Raw genomic sequence first — 14,185 nt, 5'->3', positions numbered from 1 at the left:
TATTGTATAAATGTAAATTCTGACCACGTAACAAATGTTATGCCTAAGTTGCTGTGCCCCAACGGGGCGTCATAATGTACCTACCACATCCTGTATACCACCTATGTAAAACTGTGACTTGCAATAACCCTTTCCAACCGAAGAAACGAAATCTTTCGTAGGCCTATAAAATGTTAGTGACAGCTTTTTATGCCATGCAAAGACCCCGGGAAAAATACAAAAAAAATCCCAGCTTAGCTGGTCTTCAGCAATCAGACCCTCACGATTGTGAGCCGTAGGAATAATTTGTAAGTCGCACGATCGTGAGTCTATGCGACTTGCATAATATTTTATCCTATTAGTGGAAATAAAACACATTTGGTATGCGAAAATTGTTTTATAGTAATAGTAAATGAGTCTTAGACCACTTCTTATTAAGAAAAATGTAACACAATACAGGTCTTCGTGTAACATTTTTGAATTTACGTTATTTCGCAAGGTGTTATGGCTGAGGAGAAGAAATGACAAAAAAATGCAACAGCAACACATCTTTTAAAAACCAATGAGGGTATAGGTATATACATTACAAGTTATTTATAACTTTATAACTAGAGGAACACATTCAATACCAGACATTTATATCATTTAGGTAGTCATTAATATTATAATAAGCTTTTTTACATAAAGTAAGCTTCACATGAGCTTTAAAATTTTCTGTCAAATTTCAAATATTATCTGGTATTTTATTGTAAAAACGTGTACATAACCCCAAAAAAAGATGAATTTAATTTACTTAATCTAGAATTTTGAATAGCAGTTTTATTTTTGCTTCTTGTATTGCGTTGCGAAGTGTTAAAAATCGATCCCTGGTCATTACGCCGCTATAACTAAATCAAGTTTGATACCAGCTCTCCAATGCCACGCCAATCTAGGGTAGGGAATGCTGCACGATTATATGAATCAACAATAGCTTTGCTATCTCAGCCACAGTAGTTTTTAGTTCACGCCCATTAGAACGTAAATAATAGATAAGTATTTGTACAGCTACTAATCTCCTCCAGAAAGTCCTCATTGAAATATTCGTAAAAATAATCAATGGATCGCTTTACTGGTTCTATTGGCAGAGTTGGATAGTCATAGGATTTATCCTGGAACTGAGCTTCCTTCCACAATCTTTTTCGCAACGTAGACCTACCCCGTTGAACTGTAGGTATAATAGATGCAGACCTTCCTCTTTCTCCTCTTAGTGCACGCGTGGACATTCCTCCTCTTGTTGTTGATGCAGGCCTTCTTCCTCGTAATACGGATGCTGACATGTTTGCTCGTGCACTTGCAATAGATGGGCACAGACTAATTGGGCTCGTACGGCTCGGTGCGAAGGCTGACTCTTTTTGACAAAAATTTCTTGTTGGTCTAGCTGATGACCCTGGTAAAATTGGAGAACCCGGCTTCGATAGATACTGTTGAAATATTTTCCGGTGCAGGCGATCGTTCTACTACCACTTACTCTTCAGGGTCCTCGTCTGTTATATCTAAGTTATCCATTTCCCTAAAGAGATGGTTTTGTACTAAATCGAGGTCATCATCATCTAAATCTTCGTTCTCCGAAAGGTTTTCGTTTTCTAATACTGCCGCTATCAGTTTGTCAGTTATATGACCCCCTTAAAAAACAAAAAAAAATATTTTGTAAGCCTTATAACCATAAAAAGGTCATACACATAGAAGTAACCAAATATGCACCTAACAACCGAAGCCACATGATCGTGCGAGTGCATTTTTAAACTCGATTTGTCTTATATTATACCACAAAATGTACGTAAATAAGCATGTTTCTATATACAGGCATGATTAATAAGTGTATTTAATGTAAAAGCAACACAATAATGTATATAATTTCACAAAAAATATGGTACTTACGTGAGCGGGTCTGACGGTCAAAAAACGCAGCCATCCCTGACGCAGCCTCCGGGCGACTGACAGGCACAAACTCGCATGCAGGGGCCTGCACTATTTTTTCCCGCGTTTTTGGTTAGCGCAACGATCGTGAGACGTCGGTTGCGTTCGGAAAATCAAAGTATTTTTTTGTACAGATTTTTTTAAAGTTAAAACTCACAATCGTATCATATCGGGTGGAAAGGGATAAATGATTATGATTATGATTATCCTTATGGAAGTATTGAAATCAGGAACTTGGAATTGGGTCACAGGAAAAAGTCTTGTAGGGAAATTGGGTTTTGAATCTTTCACGGTCCCTCTAGGAAGATTACATATCAGACGTCTTCAACGTGCAGCCATTTGTCTTCCTCAACACCAGAAAATACGGAAATTTCTAATACCGACAAAAGCTCTACAGGAATGTTCTTGGTGGTTGGAACACCTTCACAAAGGACAAACAATTTTCACATATCAGGGCACAGTATTCATCACAACAGATGCTTCAGACAACGGATGGGGTGCTCATGTCAACGAGTCTCTAATCAGCGGAGTTTGGGAGAAGAGCCAAACCTTGTGGCATATAAATCGCAAAGACCTGTATGCAGTATACCGAGCATTTCAGATGACGTTACCCCAACTACGAGAACGACGAGTTCAGTCCGACAACAAAACGTTTGTGTCCTATATAAAGAATCAGGGGGAACAAAATCCAGTCTCTTAACAGACCTAGTAGCAAAACTTCTGGAACTTGCTCAAAGGAACAGAACAGAAATTTTTGCTTAATACATTCTAGGTGTTTTCAACGAGATTGCCGACAGCCTCTCGCGGCAGAAATCTCTAGCGGACTGGCATCTGTCGGATCGAGTGACGAACTTTCTATTCAAAAAGCGGGGAATTCTTCAGATAGACCTTTTCGCAACTTCTCATTCGAAAGTAATTCCGATTTGTGTGGCTTGAGATGTGAGGGACAAAGGTGCTATTTTCATAGATGCATTCAGCAAAACATGGGACTTCGACCTAGCTTGGGTATTTCCTCCACCAGCGTGGATACGCAGGTCAAAGGGAAGTGAGGAAGGTGTAATCTCACATGGTCAAGCCTAGGCAAGACATGAAATATATCATTTTCTTCCCTTCGTGGGGAAAAGTTTCCTATCTTTTACGATATTCATTTGTTTGTCTTTCGTCATCTTAATACACCTTTCATACACATATCCGTCCTCACGCAATCCAATCCACACCTTTTTCGGTCGTCTCCTACCCCTTATGTCTATGCACATTCATACTCACCACATACCATCTAATATGACTTCCATTCCTCTTCATCAGATGCCCATACCACATCATTATTGGTCATTCATTGCATTATTTCTATAATAACTGACAGCATTTCTAAATTCGCTGGCTTATTTCTCAATTCCGTGATTCATTTTCTCAATTCACTGAGCCGCTTCTCAATTCGATGTTTCATTTTCTCAATTCGATGGTTGCCCAATTCGGTGATTAACTTTTCTCATAAACCACTTCACCAAATCTGGTCCCAATTGCATCATTAGATTCAAGATGGAATAAAGTTCAGTATTTGTTATTAAAATATTCATAAAAGCCTAATTTCAATTTCGGCACCGAATTGAGAAAAAATAGACCCTTCCGTAGAAATGCCCATTAGGTTTTCAAGGAATTGTTTTCCATCACCGCATTGGGTGCGCTTGTAATGGTGACGTGTTTGTACTGTTACATATAAGTCAACAAATAAATACAACTATTCATATATTACAAAAATAATCTTCTAGATAATATAGAATGAAACAATAATGTTGGTACAACAACTTCATAATAATAATTATGCTAGTACCATTGCTTGTGAAGGTGTTAACAAAACCTTGTGATATAAGAAACAAAGCAAGTAATAACACCTCAGGATTTGTTATTAGCAGGTAACTCTAATCTACCAATGCCCCTCGCACGCCAAACCGTAATTAGTTGTAGTGTGGTGAAATATAACTTTACACGATCCTTTATTAACATTGATTTACCACTACCGTACATACAGCGCTTGATATAAAAATGCGACGAAAACTTGGCGCTTGTTTAGCTATACATTCGTACACAGCGGTATATACATTCAATAAAATCGTGTCAAATCAAGAAAGTACGCACCGTCTTATTACGTATATTAACGCGTGATGCTTCGTAACGCGGTCGGGTTATACTGCGACTCGGGTTGACCGGGAGTACTTGTTTTAGTGTACTTACTTATTTAAAACTAAAATAATAATTTTGGTGGGTTATACTACAAAAATTAAAATGTTGTAGTATGATAACATGCACAATGTCATTACTTATTAGAAATATGCTGTTCCATTCTGCTTTTTTCGCTTTGAGCTTTTACTTTTGCAAGTTTTTACTATGCACTTCCCAGTGTTACCAGTTCGGCGCTTAGTCGTGCACTGAGGTAAAATACTGTCAACGTCGCTATATTAACAGTAACTTTGCGTCCCACTTTTTGAGCGCTGATGTTCAATCTACGGTAGTAGTAAATCTATGTTTATTAATTATAACTTACTCGGGTTTAAACTATTTATAACTATTTATATATATCATTCATTGACGGCCTCTGTACTCCAGTGGTTTTTCTTGCAGCTTCTTTTCTCCGGCTACACGAGTACGTATGAGACGTTCGTTATATAAAAATTGACGATTCTAAGTGTAACTATGTTACCTACTGAATAAAGATATTTTTGAATTTTTTGATTGTCCGAAAGTAAGATGATTTGTGCCTTGGAAGACACGTTAAGCAGTACGTAGCCGTTACATGAGCCACGTCAGTAACTCTGACACCAGGGTTGATGATGTCGATCATTGACTTCCCTATCTAACGTCCCAATGCCCAATGCTGGAGAAAGATTGCCGGCATCGATAGAACTTCGGCAGGGTCTAAATAGTCCACATTGTTGACATTGTGCACCAACTTTTTTATATGCGCAAATATGAAAGAGCAATATTGCTTTTTAATTCAAATTCATTTACCCTCTTTTCATTGCGTAGTAACACAAACTCTAGTTGTGGTTCCGCGATACCAAAAATGAATGACGTAGAGAGTTTTATATGATCGTTTCCTCAGTAAAATTTTTGGATTTATACATATTTCGGTCCCGGCTATCCTGCCGCGGAATCTCCATAATAAGAACTCTGTTGATAGTACAGTGTCTGGCTGAAAGTCGGCATAGTATTGCCCCTAATGTGGGTCGATACGACATCAGCCGAGCTAGTACCCTTTTTAGTTTTAAGTCTTACATTTCAAATTTGTTCAAATTTTAATATTAACAAGTTAATGTAACGTCTTAAACCTAAATAAAGATTTTATCTGTCTATCTATCTACAATACTTGGGTCGTGTACTAGGTCCATAATAAATTATGAAGTTCTGATTACTAAATAAAGACAGATCTAGAACTTTGGGAATATTCCTAAAGGCTCAGGCTTTTTACAATCAATCAATTAATAATACTTTATTGCACAACGACATACAGGGTGTTAGTGACATCGTAACGAAAAAAAAAATGGAACGCCTATTTTATTGTACTAAAAACGATGGTGGGTGTTTTTCTTGTCGCAAATGTTTAATTAAGATTTTAAATTTTTACTGTGCCGCAATGTAAGTCGAACAACGCGCCACACAGACGCTAAACTTACGCGCGGCTACGTTACGCGTGCGTGATACGATGTTGATATCTAGGTAGGAGTTTTCATTCTCTTGTATTTAGATGCTTAGTGGTTCAACGTTTAAAAATGTTGTTTGTTAAAGTAGAACACCTACTGCCACGATTTTTCACGCACGGTACCGACCTACCAGTTATTAAAACGTTCCTAACTTATTAACAATAAAAACCCTACTCTTGCCTTACCTTAATTGTTATTCCTTCGGATGAAGTACCTAGGTAGGTATCCTAGAACATGTCACGTCACGTAGGTATGCAACATCGCGTTTCCTCCGCGGTAGGTAGGTATCACACGCACTCACAAACACAACACCTTGCTGCTTTAATAAACATCAACAATCTTCCATACTTTTGCGCAGTAAATGGTCTATGATCTATCATCATAGTCGACACTACTCATTTACAGAATGAAACAAACACTCACAAACACGAAAAAAATATCCTCGAAAAACATCACGCGATTCGGGTCAAGCTTAGTATTCGACTGAGCGGAAGCGCGCGGCGGCGGCGTTAGCGCAAAGCATCAAAGGCGCCGACTAAGGGCGCCGACGACGCACCGGCCGCGGCCGAGTCGAGCCGACGACTAGAGAGAGAGAGAGAAGTATGTTTATGGTGCAAGTGACAGAGAAAGAAATAGTATCTGTTCGTATGCCTACTTTATTGGCGAGCGTTGCCCTTGACCCGTGCGCCGGCTATTCACCTGCGCATAGCTGAAGTTGTAGATACGTTATTATTATTATTGATGACATTGATAAAATTTAATAATTAGTAATTTTTATTTGTTTATTTTAAATGTGCGTTCTATGCAGCTTAAAACACAATATGGGACTGAAAAAAATCTATTTTTTTTATGAATTTGGCGACAGGAAACTTCACTTGATACCTTTCAACTCAAAGAAATACCTAGTATCTGTTCGTAATGCCTACTTTATTGGCGCGCGTTGCCCTTGATCCGTGAGGCTATTCACGTCCGAGTATCCATCAAGACAGATCAAACAAGCCCTAACTCGGAGGTCTTGCGTCCCAGGATCCTTTAATTATGTCTTAGAACCTTCTTGGCCTATGTGGTCCAGTGGTTGAGCGATGGGATGCGGAGGGTCCGGGTTCGTATTCCGGTGGGGACATATCACAAAAATCTGTTTATAAGGCCTTTGGTTGGGACGTTACAGGCTGATCACCTGATTGTCCGAAAGTAAAATGATCCGTGCTTCGGAAGGTACGTTAAGTCGTTGCTCTCGTCTACTAGGTACTTATGTAAGCACGTAGCCGTTACATGAATATTGTACACAGAACAGGATAGGTTTAATTAGTTCTTTACTGATGATTTAACAATGAGATTTAAAACCACGAATAACTTAGTACTTAGTACCTCGGTACGGTACCAACATGTAACAAGAAAAATAAGATCACTCCTCTCGGACAATTTTTTTCTTTGAACATGCCGACATTGCCTACGCGGCGGAGTTGCCGAACTATCGATAGGTAGATTATCAATTGTTGAACTTGAAAATTGTCTAAACTATCGAAAGTAGTGATAGTACATTTAGATCGATACTAGCGATAGTACCGATAGGTCTTGCTTTGTAACAATAATGGGTATTGATCTAAAAGATCTATCGATAGGTACCTACTATTGGTTTTTTTTTAACTAGATATCGATAGAATATCGATAGGCAACACTCTGGCGGAGTGTCCGCCCAATTCTAGACGCGATCTCGCTCGATTTTTGTGTAGCGAGGTTTTGCGTAGGTACTTACATACTAAGTTGGTGGATGGTTGACATAGTAGGTAACTAATTACCTAATATGTGGTGGTTGTGTTAGTTGGTTGTTAGCACGTTCTCTGCCGCGTAGGTCATCGGTGACCTCAACTGAACTAGATCGAGACGCCGCGTAGGGCATCAGTGACCTCACGGTAGGATTAAGTTTGAAACTGATTTGTGAGCCGTAGGCCATGTTTACTGAACATTTCTCTATAGCAGGTGACCGGAATGGCGCTGTAGACCAATCCTTTAGTATGGTGTTTGAGTAATCGTAAAGATGAAAATTATATGGGTGAAATTGCAAAGCAATTAGGAAAAAACAAATGCATCCATTATAAATCATGTTTATTTGTATTAATTATTACACAGTTCGCTACTAAATTATTAAAAAAACAAACTACAAATAACGGTGAGATTTATTGAAGCATTGTAAGCAATAATATACTGTACCAGGACAGTTCTTACAGTATGTAACTACTTTTTTAGTTTTATTCCGAGCGACTTTTGACCCATGTATTTTAACATTTTCTTTGTAGCAACCGACGCAGAAACGTCTCAATTTAGCAACAGGTCCATCTTTTTTCAGCAATTCATGTTTCAATCTCTTAGGTGTGGGGTGACCGGAGGCGTGCACTACACGGCGCCTGCATAACGGATATTCACTTATAAGTATTACAGCGCCGCGTAGGTCAATTATGACCTCGCAACTTTTTTTTTAAATATCTATGGAATCCAGTGTCGAATCAAAACACTTCATATATATATATGTATATATTGATCTAGCGCTTATATTTCCACCAAAAAGTTTTTTTGTTTTTTTTTATTTTTTATACTACCGGCAGAGAACGTGTTAGTTATTCTAATGACAACAAAGAATACAATTATTTACTGTTTCAACTGTTTTAGGTAGATAATGGCCCTGATTCCTATGAGTAAATGAATGAATAACCCGGTCGAATCAAAAAGGTATCTCGCTGGTAACTTAATTCTGTCGGTTGTTTTAGATTTCTGCTTAAAATTGACGTGTATTCCATAAATTTTATGCCTGTTGATTATCCGTCCATTTAAGAATGAGAATAAAATAAATTTATAATTTACGATAGACAGAGAAAGAAATAGGTTCGGTTCGTAGTGCCTACTTTGTAGGCCGCGCCGCCGCCGCGCCGCCGCCGCGCCGCAGCCGCGCCGCAGCCGCGCCGCCGGCGTGCGGCGCGGGGCGCGCGGAGCGGGGCGTGCGGAGCGGGGCGCGCGGCGCGGTGCGTGTGGCCGTTGACCCGTTCGAGCAGCTGTTGTCTCCATTACATCGAAAATTTTCGATAATTTGTCATTATTGTTTTTTTTATTGAAATTTGGGTTCTATGCAGCTAAAAGCACAATATGGAATTGAAAATAATTAAAAACAAAACTCAAAATTTCATGAATTTTGCGACGGAAAATTCCACTAGATATTAACTCAGAATCATGGTCTGAATCATCCCTCTCAGTATTCGTTACGATGTCACTAACACCCAGTATACAAAGGACATAAACATACGAATAGAAACATAAGCACAATAGGCGGCCTTATTGCTAAACAGCAATGTCTGCCAGGCAACCTTAGGGTGAAAGAAGTTTATGCATTGGAGCACGGGCTGGTGCAATAAACATACAATGATACCAACATAACAAAATACCGTAAATATGAATATAAGTACACAAATTAAACTTTTTACATAACTTTTGCGCCTATGGAAATATTCCCGGTAACGGCACATCACTTGTCAGGATTTCATATTGATGTAATCTTGTTTCACTTCGTTCCTAACCATTCCACAATTGGATGGAAAAACAGCTGAGGCTAGTATGTAACATCCATAACGTCGACTTATAGTGAAAACCACGTAAGCGCCCTTTTGTAAAATAACATTCTGACGTGATATTAAATGATAATCACGTGCTCAGCGATGAAGAAAAAACGTCGTAAGGAAACAAATCAAATCAAATATACTTTATTGCGCAGAACTAAAATTTAAACAATCAGACAAAACACATGAATACAGTACAATTTGGGCGGCCTTATTGCTCTAGAGCAATTTCTTCCAGGCAACCAACCCACATTCCCGAGAAATGCATTACGGAGGTATGTGACCTAATTTGTATTGGGCTGGTTTTCCCTTCGCGAGTTGGACAGGCAGTCAATTCTGTAATAAACCGGACCTGACAAATCTTCAGGTTAGGTAAGCGGACCCTGTGAAAATTCGGGATAATGCTAGTGGGATGATGACATTTGGCGTGATTTTGTTCAACTATACGTCGATTTATTTAGAATTCAAATAATTTCAATGTGGTTAAAAATGTAGACCACAATTTTTACCTGAATTGAGACTAGCTTGTCTATTGCGACATTTTGTCCACAAAAATCACGTCCGAATGTCATTTCAAAAACGCGCTTACGTGCTTTACCATAAGGCGACGATAACCCAAGAGAAAGGCCACAACAACGCATTCTTTACAAAGAGTTCTAGGTCAGAATGCGTCATAATTACACGATTACCTGTGCTAATTGGGCGGAACTCGATTACGGCGCGGCGCAACCCACTCCCGCGCCGCCGCCCCCACATAACGCTGTAATAAAATTTTAATTCGCCCCTGGAATATTCTCGAATGTTCGGGGGCAGGAGACGTTTCAAGGAAGTCTGACTATCAGGTAACTTCTTTGAATATAAGCATGAGTTTAAAGTGTAATATTCAGTATGAGTTCTAATTAATGTCAAATGTCTGAAGTCAAGAAATAACAGGAAAATCTCGACAGGTCATTGTATCATTCGTCTAGAGGTAGAATTTTTACTCTATGGTCTTCCTAGAGAAAGCATGCAATGCAGAATATTTAATAACAAATGTTAACCGCATGAAAATACATACATTCTGTGATTCGCGATATTAATCTACAATCTTGGAAACGTCAAAAGAATTGGGAATATACATTAGTTAAGCGTGTATCACCTTAGTACCATCAAATACGATTGTGGTCAAACGTAAGCCTATTTTATAATAATAAAAAGATTAACCTGAACATATTCAGAAACAATTTTGTGTATGAATTCATACATAGATATAGGTAGGTATATAATATACGTAGCTCTAAAGTATAGCTAAATATACATTCCGAATAACCTTTGGTATCTACCATTATTTAAGTTAACACCACTATAGTGATGTTCCGGATATCCGTATCCGCGGACATCCGACGGAAATGATATCCGTTACTAATCATGCGGATCTTTTACAGATCTTTAATCATTTTCAATTGATAGCTCGAAAGCTGTTATATAGGTGATTAGCCAGAATTAAAAATCTTTATTTTTTATTTCCTCATTATTTTATTTCCATCCGCATTAGAGCAGCGTGGTGGAGTATGCTTCATACCCCCTCCGGTTGATTGAGGGGAGGCCTGTGTCCAGCAGTGGGACGTATATAGGCTGTCTATGTTATGTTTCATTTCCTAAAATCAAATATTTGGCACCATAGGCATAGTTGCCATAACAAGTACATAACTGAAAAGTATTAGATATTAACTATCTTTATAATGAGATCAATATTAAAAAACAAGTTATAATATATTTTTTATAAACATGAGAATACCAAAAACTCAAAGCTTCGATTTTTTATAGTTATAATGAGATCATATTAAAATACCTAATAGAAAGTTATCGATTGAAGCAGAAAAAAGGTCCGCATCCGTATCCGTATCCGTATCCGTATCTTGACACCAAATATCCGGATATATATTTTTCACGATCTAGCACATCACTATCTATTCCAGCACATAATATTCCACAGCTACCTATTCAACTTAGGTAATATCGCTACAAAAACTTTCAGCTAAAAGGCTCTTTGTGTGCTTAAATCGGCGTTTTGCTAAAAATATTTTCAAGCTCAGAGACCCCTTCGGTCCGGATTCCGATAGAAGACCGAACGCCTCATTGTAAAAAAATAAAAAAAGGACTTCCGCCGAAGTGGCTTTTCCGGTGCAAATCGAATACTTTCAAAAAACATTCTAAGAACTCATTTGGCATTTCCATCCTGTTTTCAAACCAGAATATACTTAGTACGCTATTATTACATATAAATTCGCTTTTGAATACATTCTCTACTATCCTGGTCATTTACAAATACTTAGTATAAAAACCAGGTTTCATTTTAGCAGAATTAAGACAATGTTCAGATATACCTGCTAATGTTCTATCACTCTCATGTTTCGTCTAAAATATTTAAATACTTTGAGACACTACGCAAACGCAATAGATTTATATGGCATCCCGTTATTATGAATATCATGGTCACAGGACAAAAGCTCTCCCTACCTCGCGTTTTTTCGTGAAATTTCTGTACCAAAACTATTCATAAAACAAACGCTATAACTATGCAACAGAATACATGAAAATTACGTCTACCGAAGAATCGCGTCTGAATGCGGCCGACAAATTATGAATCCTTCATACGACTATCGAAGGTTGATTTTTGAGACATCCTGTTATAATGGATGAAGGGAATGTTTAGATGGTTTTAGACACGTAGAGCGATGAAAGATAATAGGATTACGTAAGCGGTATACTTATAAAGCGAAACTTGTTGGTAGGGCTGGCAGAGGAGGACCTAGATGGACGTACATTGACCAAATTAGGGATGTCCTTAAAAAAGGTTTAGTGCGATATACCAGAGTAGTACAGCCATCTACTCTAGTACATTAATACCATAAACTCACTGCTATTTCCCACCGGGGTAAGCAGAGACTACTCTAGGTTGTACTGTTCAGAAACCGCGCGTGTACGAAACGATTGATGAACGCGGAAGAAGCAAAAGAAATAAGTATATCAGAATCGGAGCAAATGAAATAGTATAATCTCTGCTTACCCCGGTGGGAAATCGGCGTGAGTTTGTATGTATAATAAACAGCATACTATAAACATAAACTTCATCCTCCCTTTTTCCCATAAAATAATCGTGTACCACTCTAAACTATGTATGAAACAAACGCTAGTTATAACCGTTTCTTGTGCTATGACTATGTAAATGACGTCTATCGAAGAATCGCGACTGTCGAATAGCGTCTGAATGCGATATTGAATAAAACTGCCGACAGAATCTGAATCCTTTATACAACTATCGAAGCATGAACATGAGCTGAGGATTTAATTTGTGCCTGCCGTCGCGTACACGCTATGATTCAATTTGTCTGCTGAATCGATCAACGCCAGGAAATTTCCTCTTCCGACCGTATCTTCATACTATTTCTAGGTTTTTCTATTCCATAAGTAAGCTTTTTGATTGCAAAAAGATATTGAGAACGACGAACGATGGCATTGATAAGTTGTTTTTACTATTCAAACGTTTGTTGTAAGTACTTACCAATGTTATTTATTTACTAGAGTCGGCAACTGTCTACACAGGTGTGTATATACATACATACATCATAAACTCACGCCTATTTCCCACCGGGATAATCAAAGACTATAGAATTCCATTTGCTTGGATCCCGACACAATTATCTTGCTTCTTCCACATTCATCAATCGCTTCCTTCACGCACGCCTACAGAGTAGATCGTACTATACCTACCTTGTGTTGTAGGTGTGTATATCTATAAACTATACAATTAAACTATTATTATGTAGTTTTATCAGAGCCGTGGTAGCCTAGTTGGATGAATGCTGGAGTCTAATTGTGAGGTCGCAGGTTCAACACGGGCCTAAACCAATGATTTTCGAATTTGTTTCGAATTCATGTTTGTAGAAAGAAAACATCGCGAGGAAATCCACATACTCAAGAAATGTGGGAAATGTTTTTGGAGGTACCTACCTCTGTGACATAATCTGTAATTGGGCTGATTTTCCATCAGGGTCTGACAAGCAGTGGTTGCAGTAAAAAACTGGACCTGTCAAATGTTCAGAAGTAAGTACCATACCTACACTCAATGCACTCCAAGTAAATTCATTTCAATATAGTGAGACGTGAATGAAAGACTACTCGATACCTACTTCACTTCTTGAATGAATGAATGAATAGTAAATGAGCTACTCGCAGTGGGGTAGTGCAGTGGATTAAGTTCTTTACCTCTATTTTCAGCTTTAAGGATGCAAGGATAGAGCCTCTCAGAGTGATATAGGTAGGTGCTGTATCTTTTTTACTTATTGTAAGTTTGCCTCATATGGCATTAACTACTTGGCCGGGCAAACGGGGAGCCTTGAGGGCTCTCACTCGGTATATTTTTTAAGACAACAGGCCTGAGGGTATTCAAGATGCGAACCTCAGCTCGACCCTAGTAGGTCTATACCGATAGGCGTTGAACAAGGGAAATCGTCGAATTTGCCGCGCCGCCGGCGGGGTAGAAGAATATCGGATAAATGCATTCACATCAGCACGTTAAGCAGTCGGTTCCGGCTACTATACATGGTGTTTGTGACACCGTAACGAATACTCAGGAGGATGATTCAGAACATGATTCTGAGTTAATATCAATTGGAATTTTCCGTCGCAAAATTCATGATTATTTTTAGTTTTCTTAAATTATTTTGAATATTATTATTATTTTTTTTTCTATATTTTTGCGATGAAAAATTCCACTTGATATTAACTCAGAATAATCAGATGAATCATCCCCCTCAGTATTCGTTACGATGTCACTTACACCCCGTCCAAGTACATACGTTATATATATTAGTGACACCGTAATGAAAACTGAGGGGGATGTTTCGGACCATGATTCTAAGTTGATATCAAGTGGAATTTCCTGTCGGAAAATTCATGAAAATT

The 14,185-nt window shown here is 38.3% G+C and overlaps 1 protein-coding gene across 1 annotated transcript in view; it reads right to left on the bottom strand.

Annotated features, from left to right (window-relative positions):
* LOC126372549 (15-hydroxyprostaglandin dehydrogenase [NAD(+)]-like) overlaps window positions 1-14,185 on the bottom strand; it is a 349,480-nt gene that overhangs the window by 93,884 nt on the left and 241,411 nt on the right. The window lies entirely within an intron of this gene.

The sequence above is a fragment of the Pectinophora gossypiella genome, chromosome 14 (assembly GCF_024362695.1).
Source record: "Pectinophora gossypiella chromosome 14, ilPecGoss1.1, whole genome shotgun sequence".
NCBI lineage: Eukaryota > Metazoa > Arthropoda > Insecta > Lepidoptera > Gelechiidae > Pectinophora > Pectinophora gossypiella.
Note: the sequence above shows the minus strand (reverse complement) of the source record. Positions and strands in the feature narration are given on the sequence as shown.